General features: G+C 43.2%; 1 protein-coding gene across 6 annotated transcripts in view; it reads left to right on the forward strand.

Annotated features, from left to right (window-relative positions):
- SUB1 (SUB1 homolog (S. cerevisiae)) overlaps window positions 1-18,046 on the forward strand; it is a 69,898-nt gene that overhangs the window by 32,836 nt on the left and 19,016 nt on the right. Inside the window, exon 1 of one of the 6 annotated variants that reach the window (XM_011952556.1) lies at window positions 2,557-2,642. The exons of 1 other annotated variant lie outside the window; for it this stretch is intronic. The gene's annotated coding sequence lies outside the window, so the exon portion shown is untranslated. Of the gene's footprint in view, window positions 1-2,556; window positions 2,643-17,673; window positions 17,805-18,046 lie in introns of those variants that run through there. 4 more of the 6 variants (XM_011952555.1, XM_011952560.1, XM_011952559.1 and 1 more) reach the window with 4 other exon arrangements.

Below are 18,046 nucleotides of genomic sequence, written 5' to 3' on the forward strand. Positions count from 1 at the left end.
AGAAAGAAAGAAAGAAAGAAAGAAAGAAAGAAAGAAAGAAAGAAAGAAAGAAAGAAAGAAAGAAAGAGAAAAAGAAAGAAAGAAAGAAAAGAAAGATAGTTAAGCAAAAGCAAATAGTAGGAGACATTCAGCTTTTGTCTGAGTGCTCCCCTGGGTGAAGGGATACCTTGCTTCATCAAAATTGTCTAGACTCAGAAATTGAAATGTCTTCAAGGGCTCATAATAGGAGGTAGATTGGTAAATTATACAGCTTAAAATGTCTTCCTTCATATTATTCAGGGTTTGGTATACTCCTCAAGACCTCAAGACCTTGCTTATCTATAAGCTCTCCAGAGATGGGGACCGGGGTGAGAGAAAGTGAGGTGTCTAGTGTGCAAAATTTAAGAAGTAAGGAGGCACTTAGGGTGATGCAAGTCCAGGGTTAGTGTGGGCACCAGGCATCTCTGTTGCTTCATCTGAGCCCTGATTTTGAGGCTCTCCAAACTTTAGGAAGAGCCAGAGCTGCCTTCTATCACTGGAAAGGACACAAGAGGGTATAAAAGGCTTAGAAGACATGCTCAGGGCTATGAATAATTTTTTTTTTTTTTGAGACCAAGTCTCACTCTGTTGCTCAGGCTGGAGTGCAGTGGCGTGTTCTTGGCTCACTGCAAACTCTGCCTCCCAGGTTCAAGCGATTCTCAAGCCTCAGCCTCCTGAGTAGCTGGGATTACAGGCATGTGCCACCACACCAGGCTTATTATTATTATTTTTTTTTGTATTTTTAGTAGAAATGGGGTTTCACATTGTTGGCCAGGCTGGTTTCGAACTCCTGCCCTCAGGTGATCCGCCTGCTTCAGCTTCCCAAAGTGCTGGGATTACAGGCATGAGCCACCGCACCCGGCCGCCATGAGTAATCTTGAACCATCTTTTGTCTAAACCCTTACTGGGTCTCTTGGTCTCAAAGTTTCCCCCCAGCTCTGACGCAGCCTGTTTGTAGTCTAGAGTTATTTTACCTGTTCCCCATGATGTCTGTGTTGTCTTTCCATTTCCAGATTGTTTATACTCTTCTTTCGGGCTCTCCAAGTAATATTTCTCTTTTGACCTGAATCCTATGTTTCTCAGTTTGTTTGCTCCTTTTTCAAGGCAATTGCCAATGTGATCATCCTTTTTTATTTCCTTGCACTTAATAATTTCTAACTTACTATTTATGGTACGTTGAATAATATGTCAATCAAAGGTATCCATGTCCTAATCCCTGGAACCTCTTGATTTTACCTTATAAAGCAAAAGTATTTTTTTTTTTTTTTTGCAGATAGGATTAGGCTAAGAATCTTGAGATGGAGAGATTATTTTAAATTATCTGGATGAGCCCTAAGTGTAATCACAAGTGTCCTTATAAAAAGGAGGAAGAGGGAGATTTCATTATGAAAGTAGGAGATGGGACACCGAAGCAAGAGCCTGGAATGATTCAAGAAAGGGGCCATGAACCAAAGAATGCAGGCAGCCTTCAGAAGTTAAAAAAGGGCAAGGCAATTAATTCTCTTCTAGAGCTTCTAGAAGAAACCAGCCCTGCCAACACCTTGACTTTAGCCCAGTGAAACCGATTTTCCACTTCTGACCTCTGGAAATGTAAAACCCTAAATTATTGTTATTTAAAGCTACAGAGTTTGTGGTACTAGGCTACACCAACAATAGGAAACAAATACAGTATCTTTATGTCACAATAAGTAGTGCAAATGCATTTCTACACTATATACTCCATGAAGGAGTCAGCATCACCTGGGGTTAGCAGTACTGGCTCTGGAGCAGTCAAACCTGGGTGTAAATCCTGGCTGATCCCTGTAGTAGACATTTGCCCATCTTTGTCTATCCAGGCTTTTGAACTTTCTTCCTGCATGAGGCAGAATGTGTTAGTTGCCTTTCTACTGTTCACTCTTCATTTTCCATTACTAACAGCATCCTAATTTGTACAGAGTGATAAATTTCACCATCTTAGAAATAATCAAATTTTAGTCCGGGCACAGTGGCTCATGCCTGTAATCCCAGCACTTTGGGAGGCCAAAGTGGGAGGATCGCTTGAGCCCAGGAGTTCAAGACCAGCCTGGGCAACATAGTGAGACCCCCATCTCAAAAAAAAATCCTGTTTTAAAAAAAAAAAAAATTTTTACAATCTCCCTTGAAATCACAAGCAGCCACCGAAATAGTTCTTGCCAAGTGGTCATTTCTGGGAGAGACTTCAGAGGGGGCCTAAAAAGGTGTTAGTTTGACTGGCATGTGCCTTTGTCCTTTGACTTATCCTTCCTTCACAGAATGCCACATGCTAAGGATGGTGGCGCGGAAAGGAAGATATATCTCGGGTCGCTAATGGAATTGTGAGGATGATCTTCTAGCTCTGGATGGTATCCTCAGGCTTCTTGCTTTGTGAAAAGAATAAAGGCCTACTTTGGTTAAGCCACAGTTTTTTGTGTTCTCTGTTATGTTAACCTCATAATTCATTATTTGTTTCACTCCAGTGGAACTTACCAATTTCTATTTTTGATTCTAGTATTCCAGTGCATTGTATATGTATCTGTCAATAGATTCTAAACTCCCTGAAGGAGACAAATTACCAGTGGATAAGAACACAGCCTCTGGAGTCCAATAGACCTGGTGTATTCATTAGGGTAAGTGGTGCTAGGTGCTATAACAGATAAAACTCAAATTCTTTGTGACTTCACACAATAGAACCTTATTTCTTCACTCATATGAAGTTGTTTTTAATACACATTGCCATTTATGGACATAGGCTCTTACCTTCTCATGATTCTTTGCTGCTTAATCTGGCTAGAGTGGTTTCCTGATGTACACATTTTTGAACTCAGAGAGACAGAGCTACTCACTAGATTGAGCTATAAGAAACTGATGACATATGAACATAAGTACTGTCTAAAGATGGCAGTTTCACATGATTATACCTAACTTCACGTGTAATTTTGAGCAAGGGACTCTTTAAATCCATTTCTTTAGCTATAAAATGGGGTACCAATACTCATTCCCTCCAAGGAGATTATAAAGATCAAAGAAGAGGATGTATGCAGAGAACTTCACATACAGGCTGACACAGAGTCAGTGACTCAAACAGGTTAGGTGTGATTTACCCAATGACTAGCACAGACTCTCTGGCACATGCTAGCTATTCTTTAATTATAGATATGCATGCATGTATGTATAAATTGAGATAGAATTCACATACCATAGGCTGGGCGCGGTGGCTCATGCCTGTAATCCCAGCACTTTGGGAGGCCGAGGCAGGCGGATCATGAGGTCAAGAGATCCAGACCATCCTGGCCAACATGGTGAAACCCCATCTCTACTAAAAGTCGCTTGAACCCGCTCTCCTATTCTCATCGTTTGAACCTGGGAGGTGGAGGCTGCAGTTAGCCAAGATTGCACCACTGCACTCTAATCTGGCAACACAAGGAGACTCCATTTCAAAAAGAAAAAAAAAAAAGGAATTCACATACCATAAAATTCACCCTTTTAAAGTGTACAATTCAGTGAATTTTAGTATATTCACAGTTATATAGTCATCACTGATTCCAGAACATTTTTAGCACCACAGTTAAAAACCTCATACCTGGCTGGGCGTAGTGGCTCATGCCTTTGGGAGGCCAAGGCAGGCGAATCGCCCGAGGTCAGGAGTTCAGGTCAGGAGTTCAAGACCAGCCTGGCCAACATGCTGAAACCCCATCTCTACTAAAAATACAAAAAATCAGCTGGGTGAGGTGGCGCATACCTGTAGTCCCAGCTACTCGGGAGGTTGAGGCAGGAGAATCACTTGAACCCGGGAGGCGGAGGCTGCAGTGAGCCGGGATCACGCCATTGTACTCCAGCCTGGGCGACAGAACAAGACTCTGTCTTACAATAAACAAAAGGAAACCTCATACCTGATAGCAAGACTCTGTCTCTATTTAACAAAGAAAAAAGGAAAAAAGAAAAAAGAAACCTCATACCCATTAGCAGTCACTTTACCTTTCGAATGAATCATCCCTTTTGTTTCAAAACAGCTGGCACAGTACCTTGTTCTTCAAATTCACTCTGTACTTATTGATTTTATTGGCATCTCCTGTAGAGTTGACAAAACATTTCCTGTTTATTCAACAACAATGGATAGTATGTCATTTGTCATTTAATATGTATGTGTGTGTATGTGCGCGCACACACACACACACACACACATACACATTTATGCCCAGGGAATCAGATTCTCCCACATCAAAATAATAAAATGACAAAAATAATAATAACAATAATACTGCTGATAACAATCCTGGTTGTGCATTTAAAATGACACAAGGAGGTTATTGTAATATGATGCCATGGGGCTTTCCACCTCTGAGAGAATTCACAAGGGAGGTTGGAAAGAAGAGCTCCGGTTTCCATGTTCTCACATGCAATCACCTTTTTTCTCTCCCTGTTGGCAGTCACTGCAGCTCAGGTTGCTGAAAGAGAAGAAACTGAGCCAGTGTCTAAGAGGGTGCCTCGAAAGTTACTCGATTGTACTAATCTTTTGATTTTAGAACTTTTATAAATAGCACTCCTTTGAACACACACAAAGAAGGGCAAGTCAAAGTGAAAATAGCCCAGTTCTTCTTCTTAGCTAAGAATGCCTACTTTCTGCACCTATTAGATGCGTCACTGGGGAACTTTGCTTGATTCTGTTCAGAGTCACAGCTGTAAAAGCAGGTGCATTTTTTGCCATTTTACATTCTCAAAGAAAAGTCATCCTGGAAAACAACCCAATTTAGTATTTACTTTACTCTGCATGGTTGATGGTTTCAAAAGATTCATCTTTATTTTGGGAACGGTTCATTGTTTTTAGCTTTGAAACAGCCAATTTCTCTTTTGCACCTGCTGTGGCTACGAGAGCACTGTGCTGGCTTGGGTCCTTCATCAAAAGTGTGAGCTGCTGTCAAGAAGGAGAAAGAAATACTGTGCTGAAATATATTACCTTTTTTTTTCCTTTCTTTCTTTCTTTTTTTTTTTTTTGAGACAGGGTCTCACTCTGTTGGCCAGGCTGGCCAGTGGAGCAATTATAGCTCACTGCAGCCCTGACCTCCTTGGCTCAAGTGATCCTCCCACCTCAGCCTCCCGAGTAGTTGGGACTACAGGCACATGCCACCATGCCCGGCTAATTTTTGTATTTTTTGTAGGTGGGGGTGGGGTGTTTACTTTGTTGCTCAGGTTGGTCTCAAACTCCTGGGCTCAAGTGATCCACTTTCCTCAGCTCCCAAAGTGCTGTGATTAGAGGCACGAGCCACCATTCCTGGCCGTATTTCCATTATTTTAACTTCTAATGTCTGAAAATGAATAGATACAAGAAGAAACATTTAAATGGGAATGTAACTAGGCCAATGGCAAAACGTTAAAAAAAAAAAAGGCAATTAAAATAAAACTTACTGACCAAAGAAAGAAAGAAAAGTAGAAATTAAAATGTTTCACTATTGGGTTCAACGTACATTATTCAGAAGACAGGTACACTAAAAGCCCAGACTTCACCACTACACAATTCATCCGTGTAGCCAAAAACTACTGAAACCTTAAAACTACAAACTACTGAACTTTTTTTTTTTTTTGTAGACGGAGACTTGCTCTGTCACCCAGGCTGGAGTGTAGTGGTATGATCTTGGCTCACTGCAACCTCTGCCTCTGGGGTTCAAGCAATTCTCCTGCCTCAGCCTCCCGAGTAGCTGGGATTACAGGCGCATGCCACCATGCCTGGCTAATTTTTATATTTTTTTAGTAGAGATGGGGTTTCATCATGTTAGCTAGGCTGGTCTCGAACTCCTGACTTTGTGATCCACCCACCTCGGCCTCCCAAAGTGCTGGGATTATAGGCATGAGCCACTGCGCCAGGCCACAAAAATTTTTAAAAAGGTCTGGGGTGGACCAGCCAACTGGTTACACAGTTGTCTGGGATCCCATGGAATGTTTAACCTGACCTCTGATGGGAACAGGAAATTGAGACCCAGAGGGGTAAAATAACTTGCCCTAGCCCTGTTATGGTCAATATCACTGTAGGTCTCTGGATCCAGCTCTTTAGCAACCTTTCCATGCCTCTATGCAGCTCCCCATGTATCAATTCTCTGAGAGAATGCAGCTTGGGCATCTGTAAGTAACTATTAGCTTGAATTCAGGCAGTTTATTACTTCTTCTTGGCTCATAATGTCTAGGACAGCCTTGAATAGGTTCAGAAATCATGTGGCAACAAAATCCCCGCTTGGTATCATGGTATATGGGTTATGTTTAGTATTTGCAAAGCAAACAACTGGGATCAAATTCCAGCACTGCTACTTAGCCACTGTGTGACACTGGTGGCTTTGTGTCCTAGGACTGTAATAAATTGTCACAAGCTTCGTAGTTTAAATCAATAGAAATTTGGCCAGGCAGGGAAGCTCATGCCTGTAATTCCAGCACTTTGGGAGGCCGAGGTAGGTAGATCACTTGAGGTCAGGAGTTTGAGACCAGCCTGGCCAACATGGTGAAACCCTGTCTCTTCTAAAAATACAAAAATTAGCCAGGTGTGGTGGCAGATGCCTGTAATCCCAGCTACTCAGGGGGCTGAGACAGGAGAATTGCTTGAACCTAGGAGGCAGAGATTGCAGTGAGGCGAGATCATGCCGCTGCACTCCAGCCTGGGTGAAAAGAACAAGACTCTGTCTCAATAAATAAATAAATAAATAAACCCTGTCTCTACTAAAAATACAAAAATTAGCCAGGTGTGGTGGTAGACGCCTGTAATCCCAGCTACTTGGGAGGCTGAGACAGGAGAATTGCTTGAACCTAGGAGGTGGAGATTGCAGTGAGGGGAGATCACGCCACTGCACTCCAGCTTGAGCGACAAGAACAAGACTGTCTCAAAAAATCAATCTATCAATCAACAGAAATTTATTATCTTAAATTTCTGGAGGGCAGAAGTTGAAAATCAAGGCAACGGAAGGGCCATGCTCCTCCTGAGAGCTTTAGGGAAGAGCCCTCCCTTGCCTCTGCCTAGTTTCTGGTGCCTGCCTGCAATCCTTGGTGTTCCTCAGCTTGTAAGATGCATTCAAATTTCTTTCTGCTTTCTGTGGTAAAGACACGAGTCATTGTATTTGAAGCCCATCCTAATTTAGTATGACTTCATCATACCGTGATTACATCTGCAAAGACCCTATTTTCAAATGTAGTCACAATCACAGGTACTGGGGTTAGGATTTGGGTATACTTGTTTTTGGGGGGGTTACAATTCAACCCACTAACTTGAGTAACTCCCTTCACCAATCTGAGTACAGTTTCTTCCTTTCTGTCATGGAATAAAACACTTCTCTCCCGGGCTTAAAGTGAACACACTGAGATGACATGCACAAGTGCCCGGCATATACGAGGTGCTCTGAAGATGCTGCCACCTCCTCCTTGTATAGCTTTGTTCCTAAAGTCAAGTTCAGTGATTGCACATAGTAGATATTCAATAAGTTAGGCAGCTGATTGATTTTCTAAATCAGAAGCGTTAATGCCCAGTGGACTTCTCCAGCTAATAGTTACTTACAGATGCCCAAGCTGCATTCTCTCAGAGAATTGATACATGGGGAGCTGCATAGAGGCATGGAAAGGTTGCTAAAGAGCTGGGTCCAGAGACCTACAGTGATATTGACCATAACAGGGCTAGGGCAAGAAGTCCCAGTGGACTTCTCCGTTAATGACCAGAGGACCCAGAGTTCTGGGTATGCATTCTCTAAGTGTCTCTTCATGAGGCAAGACTCTCCCAGTCCCTCTTGGAGAATCACTTTTGATACACTTTACAAAAGTTCTACGTGCTTTCTCCTTAAACCACCATGGATAGCAGCATCCTTTCTGCACATCTAGGGTTCTGTTTGGATTTAGCAGCAACTCCTTGATAACAAGTTATGAGGACAAAATCTCTGCTTTCTATTTGGAATTGACACAAAGACATTTACACTATTGAATCAAGGCTTCTCATTTGGCTTTATAGGTGAGCTCCTGGTCAGAATACTGAAGAATTAATAAAAATTGCATAAATGACCTAAAGAAATGTGAATTTGTATAGATTGTTTAAAATGGGCAAGTTTTATTAGAAAACTATCCTATTTAACAGCATACCTGGTAAATAAGAAAACAAACAAAAAATGGCCGGGCACAGTGGCTAACGCCTGTGATCCTAGCACTTTGGGAGGCTGAGGGGGGTGGATCACCTGAGGTCAGGAATTCGAGACCAGCCTGGCCAACATGGTGAAACCCCATCTCTACTAAAAATAAAAAAAAAATAAAAAATAAAAAAATTAGCCAGGCGTGGTAGCAGGTGCCTGTAATCCCACGTACTTGGGAGGCTGAGGCAGGAGAATCACTTGAACTGGGAGGCAGAGGTTGCAGTGAGCCAAGATCACACTGCTGCATGCACTCCAGCATGGGCAATGGAGAAAGACTCAGTCTAAAAGAGAGAAACAAAACAAAACAAAACAAAAAACCACCAACCAACCAACCAACCAACCAAACCAAAGCAAACAAAACAAAAAATAGAAGAGAGAGAAAAAAAATATCCTCCAGAAGAGCAGTTTGAATTCGTAGAGGAAATAGCTCATTGGGAAAAAAGGCTCCAGGTCTTTAGAGAAAATAAATTAGTAATTTGATAATATATTTCAGCAGAATCTGATGTGGTAGATTAGATTAGATTAAAACTTCTAATTTATTAGAAGTTTCTTTAAAGGCAAATTTAGAGCAAGGACTAAAACGAGAAAGAACAGAAAACTAAACCAGCAGGGCACAAGAAAGGAGAATTGTTGAGGAATTTGCTTAACAATTATAACAGTTGAAGTTCTTTTAGGAAATAAATTAAAAACTCATTGCAGATAAATTATTTACTGATTTATTTACCTTGCTACTTTCTTCTGTGTGTAAATCCCAGTTTTTCTTGTTGGATGCTATGTACCAGACGGGCTTATTCGGTTATATTTCTGCATGAGTTTCCGTTTTCAGTATTGTCCTGTTCAGTGATACAAAGTCAACTACGTCCTAGGTTCTGCCATGAAAGAATACACTATTTAACTATTGAAGTCCAGGGCTTGACAATCTAGCAGAAGTCACTGAGGAACAAGAATGTCCATACAGGCGTTACTAAAAATTAGACCTTTTAAAAAACCAAGACGCCAGAATCAATACACCTGTCTTGGTTTGTTAATCATAGTTAAAATTTTGAAACTGAAAGCAATAAGCTGATCTTTCAAACAGCAAATACATTAACTGAAGACACAATGATGTGAAAAGATCACTGTGAAGTACCAGTGGTATGAAAAGTTCAGGACGTCATTGAGTAGCATTGCAATCTTGACCCTGCACTGCTGGTTTCTCTGACGGTTCAGTGGTGAACATTCTGCATATCTATGATAAACTGTAGTACTCTGAAGGTATTGCCCAATTAAATAATTTGAGTTTCTCAATGCAGGTATCACTTTCTACTGTGATTTCTGGCTAAGCAGGGCTGTTGGCAGATCAAGTTCTTGTTTCAGTCGAGACCATGATGGTATTTGATTGTCTATTCCGTCACTATGCCTAACCCATTGGCTGATACATCTCATGCTATGCTTCCTGTGAGGGGTGTGGTGGTCAACCAGCCAGTCTAGTGCTGGGCCCCAGCTAAGAGGGGGATACTTGGATTGGATTTTTCAAATTCTTTTTATTGACTATCACAAGCATAGCAACATAGTACGCATGTTAAGTACTGAGCACTCCAGAAAACTTAACACTTAAATAGACTATCTTTGTAACACGTAACACATAACATGTGAAACCAGAACACGTAAATGAACTATTCTCCGTAGTAGTCTTCTTGGGACATTACATGTTTGTTCAAACAGTGATCCCACATTTGCACTCAACATTTTTCTTTTTTGGAATTGTTACCAGGGTCAATTAGTAATCCATAAAATTATATCATTTTTATAAATTTCTTAATTACTCATATTACTGATCATGGAACTTAGAAACTTTTTTGCTCTTCACAAATAGAAATTGACTGCAAAAGCTAAAGATTTCTTGTTGCTGGGAGCCTATAAAAGACTATGCCTCAGCTCTGACAGCCATTTTCAAAGAGGAATTCTAAAAGTTAACTTTGACCAATGTCAGAATCATTACAATGATTTTGCAGCCTCCAAGTAGACGATTTTGCAGACTCCAAGAAGATGATTTTTGAAGGAGAAAACACTCATTTGAATGTAAGTTGCAGCATATTTACTAGAAAGTAATTACACTATTTTATAGACCATTAAATAAGTCAAGTATAGCTAGCAAGAGAAGTTGTGCTATTCACCTACTAAAAATGGTGTATGTATATTTGCTATTAAAAAATGCATTCTTCTGTAAAAGGTGACACTGCATTTCTAATGAAAGTTGGATCTAAGAATAGCTCTAGTACCAGGTTCAGAAAAGTCACCCTAGGGGAGAAATGCTTAGCAGTTTGTAATTAAATAGCTTCCTTAAATATATTGCTGTTACTCATTGCATATGACTTTACACATAATTCATATAATTCATGTTTATTTATAATTACTTGAGTAATAAGGAGTATTAAACTTTTGGAATTACGTATTCTCAGCTTTTTAAATGTCGTACTATGAAAGTTAATTTTTGACAGTAGATAAAATACAAGGGTCTGTAGCAACTTGTTTGGTGGAAGAAAATTTTAGCGCGTGGGTCATTGCGCTGCTGTGGGGAGCAAGTTCAGTCCTTCCTTTTCTCCTCTCGTCCATATCAGATTGTCCACTTCGGTCTCCAGATGACCAGAATTACCACTGTAACTGCTGACAGAGGAATTTTGCTGCTCTCTTTGTGTTTGACTGCCGTTGTTGGCTTTCTGATCTGGGATTATGTCTCATTGAAGCCAAGCCTACATAACACTAGGTGAACACAGTTGCTGGTTTCTTCCTCTCTGTCTTTAGGCTTAACACTCCAGGGTTTAGTAAGGCAGGAAAGGGAGAAAGTAAATTATTTTTCCCAGCTTTTTCAAAGCCTGTGAAGCAAGCCTTTTGTTTTTTTGACAGAGTCTCGCTCTGTCACCCAGGCTGGAGTGCAGTGGTGTGATCTCAGCTCACTGCAACTTCACCCTCCTGGGTTCAGGGGATTCTCCTGTCTCAGCCTCCCAAGTAGCTGGGATTACAGGCATGTGCCACCACACCCAGCTAATTTTTGTACTTTTTGGTAGAGATGGGGTTTTGCCACGTTGGCCAGGCTGGTCTTAAACTTCTGGCCTCAAGTGATCCACCTGGCTCAGCCTCCCAAAGTGATGGGATTACAGGCGTGAGCCACCGAGCCCCACCCACAAGGCTTTTTTTGCCTTAACTTTTTCTCACATCACTGCATCTGATGGATATAACTCACACCCTACAAAGAGTAGGTGCTCCCTGTGTCTCCTCTTGGGAAGAGTGTATATTGCCCCTGTCTTAGTCTGCTGTAATACAAATACCATAGACTGGGTGGCTTAAACAACAAACACTTATTTTATTCAATTGTGGAGGCTGAGAAGTCCAAGATCAAGGTGCCTGCATATCCGGTGAGGGCCCACTTGCTAGTTTGCAGATGACTGTCTTCTTGTTGTATCCTTACATGGCAAAGAACAGAGAGAGAATTAAGCTCTCTCTTGTCTCCTCTCATAAGAGCATGAATTCATTTATGAGGGTTCCACCCTTATGACTAAGTATGCCCCAAAGTCCCCACCTCTAATACCATTCCACCGGGATCAAGGGTTCAACATATGAATCTGGGGGAAAAAACAAGCATTCAATCCATAACTTTACCTGGTACTGTCCTGGTACAATCCTTACCTGGTACAATCCTTACCTGGTACTGTCTCCCTTCCCAGTTCTTCAGAATCACTAAACTGGAGGATGCCCAAGTTTTTGTTTTATTTGTTTCCTCTTTTGCATGTATGATCCACATGGCCCCATCCTAGGTGTTCCTAAAACCTCTAGACATCCAGAGCCACCATATCCTTTAATACCCAAATTGAATGGTTGGTGCTACCATTCCATGTGCCATGGGACCTCCAGAATTCTCCTTAAGTTTTCGCAAAATATCCTGGAAGGAGCTATGGTCTCCTGGTCATTCATGCTGTGATCTGCTTTCCTGCTTTAGCCTGGATGTTAAACCAGAGGCGGCTGACTTCCCTATATGCCCACCACATCCCTGGCACATAACCCTGTACCTCTCCCTTTCTTTCTTGTTTCCTCTTCTTTGTATGTTACTGGTATGTCTCTTGTGCTACAAACTCAGGCTCTCAGGAAATGTGACTTTCTTGATTTTCTTATGACTGTGTTTAATGATCACCATTTCACCTAGTGGTAAAAGCTTAATCTTAGCCAATTTCAGGTCAAACTCATAATTTCTCCCTTTCCCCCTTTCTCTCCTAAATTCTGACAGAGGTGGGGAGGACTACATGGTGTCAGAGCACCAAGGGTGGTGGTAGAGTTTGGCCTATTTTCCCCATCTGTCCATGACAGCCCCATTAGTCTGTTCTTGCATTGCTATAAAGACTTACCTGAGACTGGATAATTTATAAAGAAAAGAGGTTTAATTAGCTCGTAGTCCCACAGGCTGTGCAGGAAGCGTGGCTGGGGAGGCCTCAGGAAGCTTACAATCATGGTTGAAGGTGAAGGGGAAGCAGGCACGTCCTACATGGCTAGAGCAGGAGGAAGAGAGAGAAGGGGGAGGAGCTACACACTTCTTTATTTTTTTAGACGGAGTCTTGCTTTGTCACCAGGTTGGAGTGCAGTGGCACAATCTCAGCTTACTGCAACCTCCAACTCCCTGGTTCAAGTGATTCTCTTGCCTTAGCCTTCCAAGTAGCTGGGATTACAGACACGTGTCACCACGCCCAGCTAATTTTTGTATTATTATTCTTATTATTTATTTATTTATTTATTTATTTTTTGAGACGGAGTCTCTCTCTGTTGCCCAGGCTGGAGTGCAGTGGCCGGATCTCAGCTCAAGTGATTCTCCTGCCTCAGCCTCCTGAGTAGCTGGGATTACAGGTGCACACCACCACGCCCAGCTAATTTTTGTATTATTATTCTTTTTTTTTATTTATTTATTTTTTTTTGTATTATTTAGTAGAGACAGGGTTTCACCGTGTTAGCCAGGATGGTCTCGATCTCCTGACCTCGTGATCCACCCGTCTCGGCCTCCCAAAGTGCTGGGATTACAGGCTTGAGCCACCACGCCCAGCCTAATTTTTGTATTTTTAATAGACACGGGGTTTCACCATGTTGGCAAGGATGGTCTCTATCTCCTGACCTCGTGATGCACTCTCCTTGGCCTCCCAAAGTGTTGGGATTACAGGCATGTGCCACTGCACCTGGCAAGTGCTATGCACTTTTAAACAACCAGATCTCGTGAGAATTCACTTACTATCATGAGAACATCAAGGGGGAGATATCTGCCCTGAGGATCCAATCACCTCCCACCAGGCCCCTCCTCCAACATTGGGGATTACAATCCGACATGACATTTGCGCAGGGACACAGATGGAAACCTTATCGTTGGCCTTTGCTTAAGAGTTCATCTTGTCTGATTCTTGGTCCTTCTCACATCTTCACACTGGTATTTATTGAGATGTCCTTTGTTACACCACTCTATGCAAGTCAAGGGTGGTGAGATTTCCTCTTCCTCACTGCAAGGCCCCCCCGGGTCTGCTGGCTGTCAGTGACACATCTGTGCCACTCTTGGCCAAAGAGAAAGACATTCCACTGAGTCCTGCAGTACCCTGGGGGCAACTCTGAACTCGGTGAGGCTGCCTGAGGTCTGCCATCCTGATACACCACACAGACATCTCTACCCCAACTCTGTGGTGGAGGGAGGGGCGCTTGGGTTGCAGAGGACCTCGGAGAGCTTGGCCACCTGGAAAGCAAGGCATCAGTTTGCTTTGCTCTCTCAGATCTCCAAGCCCTCTGGGGATTTCATGCTTCCTTCCTTCCCCAGGGCTGGTGTGGGGACAGAGAGCAGAACTACTTCTCTACTCCTCAGACACTGAAGAGGGGCCTCATCTCCTTTCTCTTCTGACCCTTCCCTTTCACAGTTGCAATAATCTCTACAGGCTAGTGGGGTGGGCTGAAAGGAACTGTTTTTGTTTGCTTTTGAGACAAAAACAGGTAGGCTGTCACCTAGGCTGGAATGAATGCAGTGGTGCACTCACGGCTCACTGCAGCCTCGACCTCCTAGGCTCAAGTGATCCTCCTGCCTCAGCCTCCTAAGTAGCTGAGGCCACAGGAGCATACCACTACACCCAGCTATTTTTTTTTTTTTTTTGGATGGAGTCTCTCTCTGTCACCAGGCTGGAGTGCAGTGGCATGATCTTGGCTTACTACAACCTCCGTCTCCTGAGTTCAAGCGATTCTCCTGCCTCAGCCTCCTGATTAGCTGGGACTACAGGCGCGCACCATCATGCCCAGCTAATTTCTGTATTTTTAGTAGAGACGGGGTTTCACGATGTTGGCCAGGATGGTCTCAATCTCCTGACCTCGTGATCGACCCACCTCGGCCTCCCAAAGTGCTGGGATTACAGGTGTGAGCCGCCATGCCTGGCCCATTTTTTTGTATTTTTTGTAGAGACAGGGTCTCACTATGTTGTCCATGCTGGTCTCCAGTGATCCGTCTGGGCTCCAGTGATCCGCCCACCTCGGTCACCCAAATTGCTGGGATTACAGGCAGGAGGCACAGCACCCAGCCAGAAAAAATTTTAATAGCATATTATCTTAAATCTATAATTTATGCCTGGAATCCTTATAGTTTAAAAAAGTCAAAAGCCAAGAATCTGGTCTGTGTGTTCTGGTCTAACATCCTTCTTCTAGTCAAATGATGGGGAAAGAGTAAAAGTCAGAAAGCAGGAAGCGCTAGTAACAAGAGTCACATTGGGTAAGATGTCAAAATAATATCCTGATACTTGAATAAGCCTTTTTCTGAAGCTTTGGAAGAAGTGAGTAACGGAGGGTGTCGACAGCATAAGGCCTTGGAGGGACTGCATTAACAGTCCCGCGCCATACTCCAGGCCTCCAGGAATTTCTTCCTGGCAGTCTCCTCCTCAAGCTCTGTCCCTTTCACAGTTTGTGAGCTAGTTCCCTTCTCAGCCCTACTTCCCAATCTACCTCCCTTTCTGGGACACCTACAGATTCTCCAAATTCAGCACATTCCTTTTTGTGCCACCCTCTTCTTCCAGACCAAGGCTTGGAGTAGAAAGTGGGAGTTCTTTCACTTTTAAAGATGCCCTCTAGGAATTTGCCTATAAAAGGAGCTATTCCCCACCCCACAATGTACAAATGCATGTGAATTACACCTCCTTCCCATTCTATTATTTGAAAGCAACTGCTGTCCTATTTTTTTTTTTTTTTGAGATGGAGTTTCGCTCTTGTTGCCCAGACTGGAGTGCAATGGGTACGATCTAGGCTCAGTGAAGCCTAGGCTCACTGCAACCTCTGCCTCCTGGGTTCAAGCAATTCTCCTTGCCTCAGCCTCCCAAGTATCTCACATTACCGGTGCCTGCCACCATGCCCGGCTAATGTTTTGTATTTTTAGTAGAGACGGGGTTTCATCAGGTTGGCAGGCTGTCTCAAACTCCTAACCTCAAGTGATCCACCCGCCTCGGCCTCCCAAAGTGTTGGGATTACAGATGTGAACCACCATGCCCAGTCTCTATTTTGTTTAAAATAAAAAAATTTCCTTCCTCTTTCACTTATGTAAAAAAGTATTTTTGTTTATTTTCTTGAGTTATATTTACCTTTTAAAAATGGGCAACGCTTAGGATCAAGGATTTTCGATTAGTTTTACAAAGTACCACACCCAGGAAAATTGAGCCAACAAATTTGCATGCAAAGCTTCAGGTCTCCCTACTTCTAAAAATACATACCTCCTTAACAGCTCTCCACCTCCGATGCTTAGAGAACCGAAACCCAAACCTACAGCAGGCACACTGCCCAGTTCCCTCAGTGACACAGAAACTGAATGAAAACTTGTTAAAGCAGGAAGGGTTGCAGATGCAGGGGATGCCATATTAGTTTAAGTGCACGTGGTTTACCTTGAATATTAAGCATTTCTTTAGGTAGGTGTGGAGCTGCACAGTGTCCCATGACAGTGTATAATGTCAATTTTTTTTTCTTTTTTCTTTTTCTTTTCTTCTTTTTTTTTTTTTTGAGATGGAGTCTCACTCAGTCAACCGGGCTGGAGTGCAGTGGTACAATCTCGGCTCACTGCAACCTCCACTTCCCAGGTTCATATGATTCTCCTGTCTTACTCTCCTGAGTAGCTGGGCACATGCCACCACGCCCGCCTAATTTTTGTATTTTTAGTAGAGACCGGGTTTCACCATATTGGTCAGGCTGGTCTTGAACTCCTGATCTCAGGTGATCTACCTGCCTCGGCCTCCCAAAGTGCTGGGATTACAGGCATGAGCCACCACGCCTGACGTCAGTGTTTATTTTCATGGCTACTTTGATTTTATTATGATCAAGGGTTTCAGAACAAACTAAGGAATTAATTTGTATTTTTGTCTGTATTTAATCCTTTAAAAGTCAAATAATTCTAGAAAGGCACATGTGGGGGATGCTTTCACATTTAGTGTTCAGACTTTGATTCCATCCGCTGTATTCTTTGCGTCTCAACCTCATTACACATTCTGCCCCCAGCTTTAATGTTTCCAGGCAATATATAACTCTTCTCCTATAAGGGTGGAATGGGTGCGAACCATAGGTCTAATTGCTCCACATGTAGATTCAAACACTCCTCCCTTTCTGCAATCCACTGCCCTTCCTCAGCCTCTGTTGCATCTCCGATGTGCAATTCTGAGTTTCAACAGGATTCCATCCTCTACTTTGTACAATCTCATACCATTCCTCTACCTGAGGCAGGAAAATAGGGTCTGGAGGCAAGGAACATAACGCCAATTCATGCTTCAGCTATAACAGGAAATATCCTCTCCATAGGGCGTTAACCTTGGTTTCCTTGTCTATAAAATGGAGAGAGTAGTCATTCCTGCTTTGGAACGTGCCTCTTAGGATGAGTAATGTAAATTGCCTCACGCAGTGTCTGACACGTAGTGGGTACTTGATAGATCTTTGTTAACAGATATGCCTTTATATTGATTCTTAGCTGTAGGAGGCATTCATTCAAATACATACTCAAATAATCTTTTAGCTATATTGCTGCTTGTATATGGATTTCTCTTGCCTTCTGTGAACTCCCTTGTATCTCCAGGATTTCAATACAGGAATAAGGAGTACTCCAAAGATTTCTTGCACTTTCTGGAATTAGACGCTGTGACTTTAGCTTCCTTCCTTTGGATTTTAGGAGGCAGAGTCATGTATTGAGGTGGGTGCAGTGGGGTAGGAAGAAGACCATTTCTGGGAAAATGGACCAGAGTATCGATCTTTTTCATTATGGCCCCTTCGCTTCATTACAATAAACATTTATTGAACAAGCGCGCTAGCAACTCATGTTTTATTAGCGTTTTCTTTTCCTTTTTTTTAAAGCTATCTCCTACAGGAAGGATATTAGCTCTTTCATTCTCTCAAGGGTCAGATGTAATCTTCCAACATCTGACTTTCACGTCACCCATCTGGGAAAGACTCCGTCCCTTTAAGGCCCTGGAAAGGGTCTAAGTGTTGGTTTCGGCGGGGAGGCCACGCCCCATCACGTGACCGCAGCCCCAGCGGGGCGGGGCCGGCGTCTCCTGGCTGCCGTCACTTCCGGTTCTCTGTCAGTCGCGAGCGAACGAGCAAGAGGGTGTTCGACTGCTAGAGCCGAGCGAAGCGTGAGTGCGCGGGATCCTCTACCCCTACTCCTCGGGGCGCCCACCGTCCCAGCCGGGCCGTGAGCTGCCTTCGGCCCTCCACTCCTCTCGCCGGCAACGGCCGCGGGAAATGGCGGCTCTGCCTTACCTCCCCCTTCCCCTCTTCGGCGTCCCCAGGCCCCCTTCTCCGTTCCTGACTCCGCGCCCTTCCGCGCTAAACTCCCGTCCCCGGGGAGCCGAGCCGAGTCGAGGCGACGGGCGCTGCGG

The sequence above is a fragment of the Colobus angolensis genome, unplaced genomic scaffold (assembly GCF_000951035.1).
Source record: "Colobus angolensis palliatus isolate OR3802 unplaced genomic scaffold, Cang.pa_1.0 Scaffold341, whole genome shotgun sequence".
NCBI lineage: Eukaryota > Metazoa > Chordata > Mammalia > Primates > Cercopithecidae > Colobus > Colobus angolensis.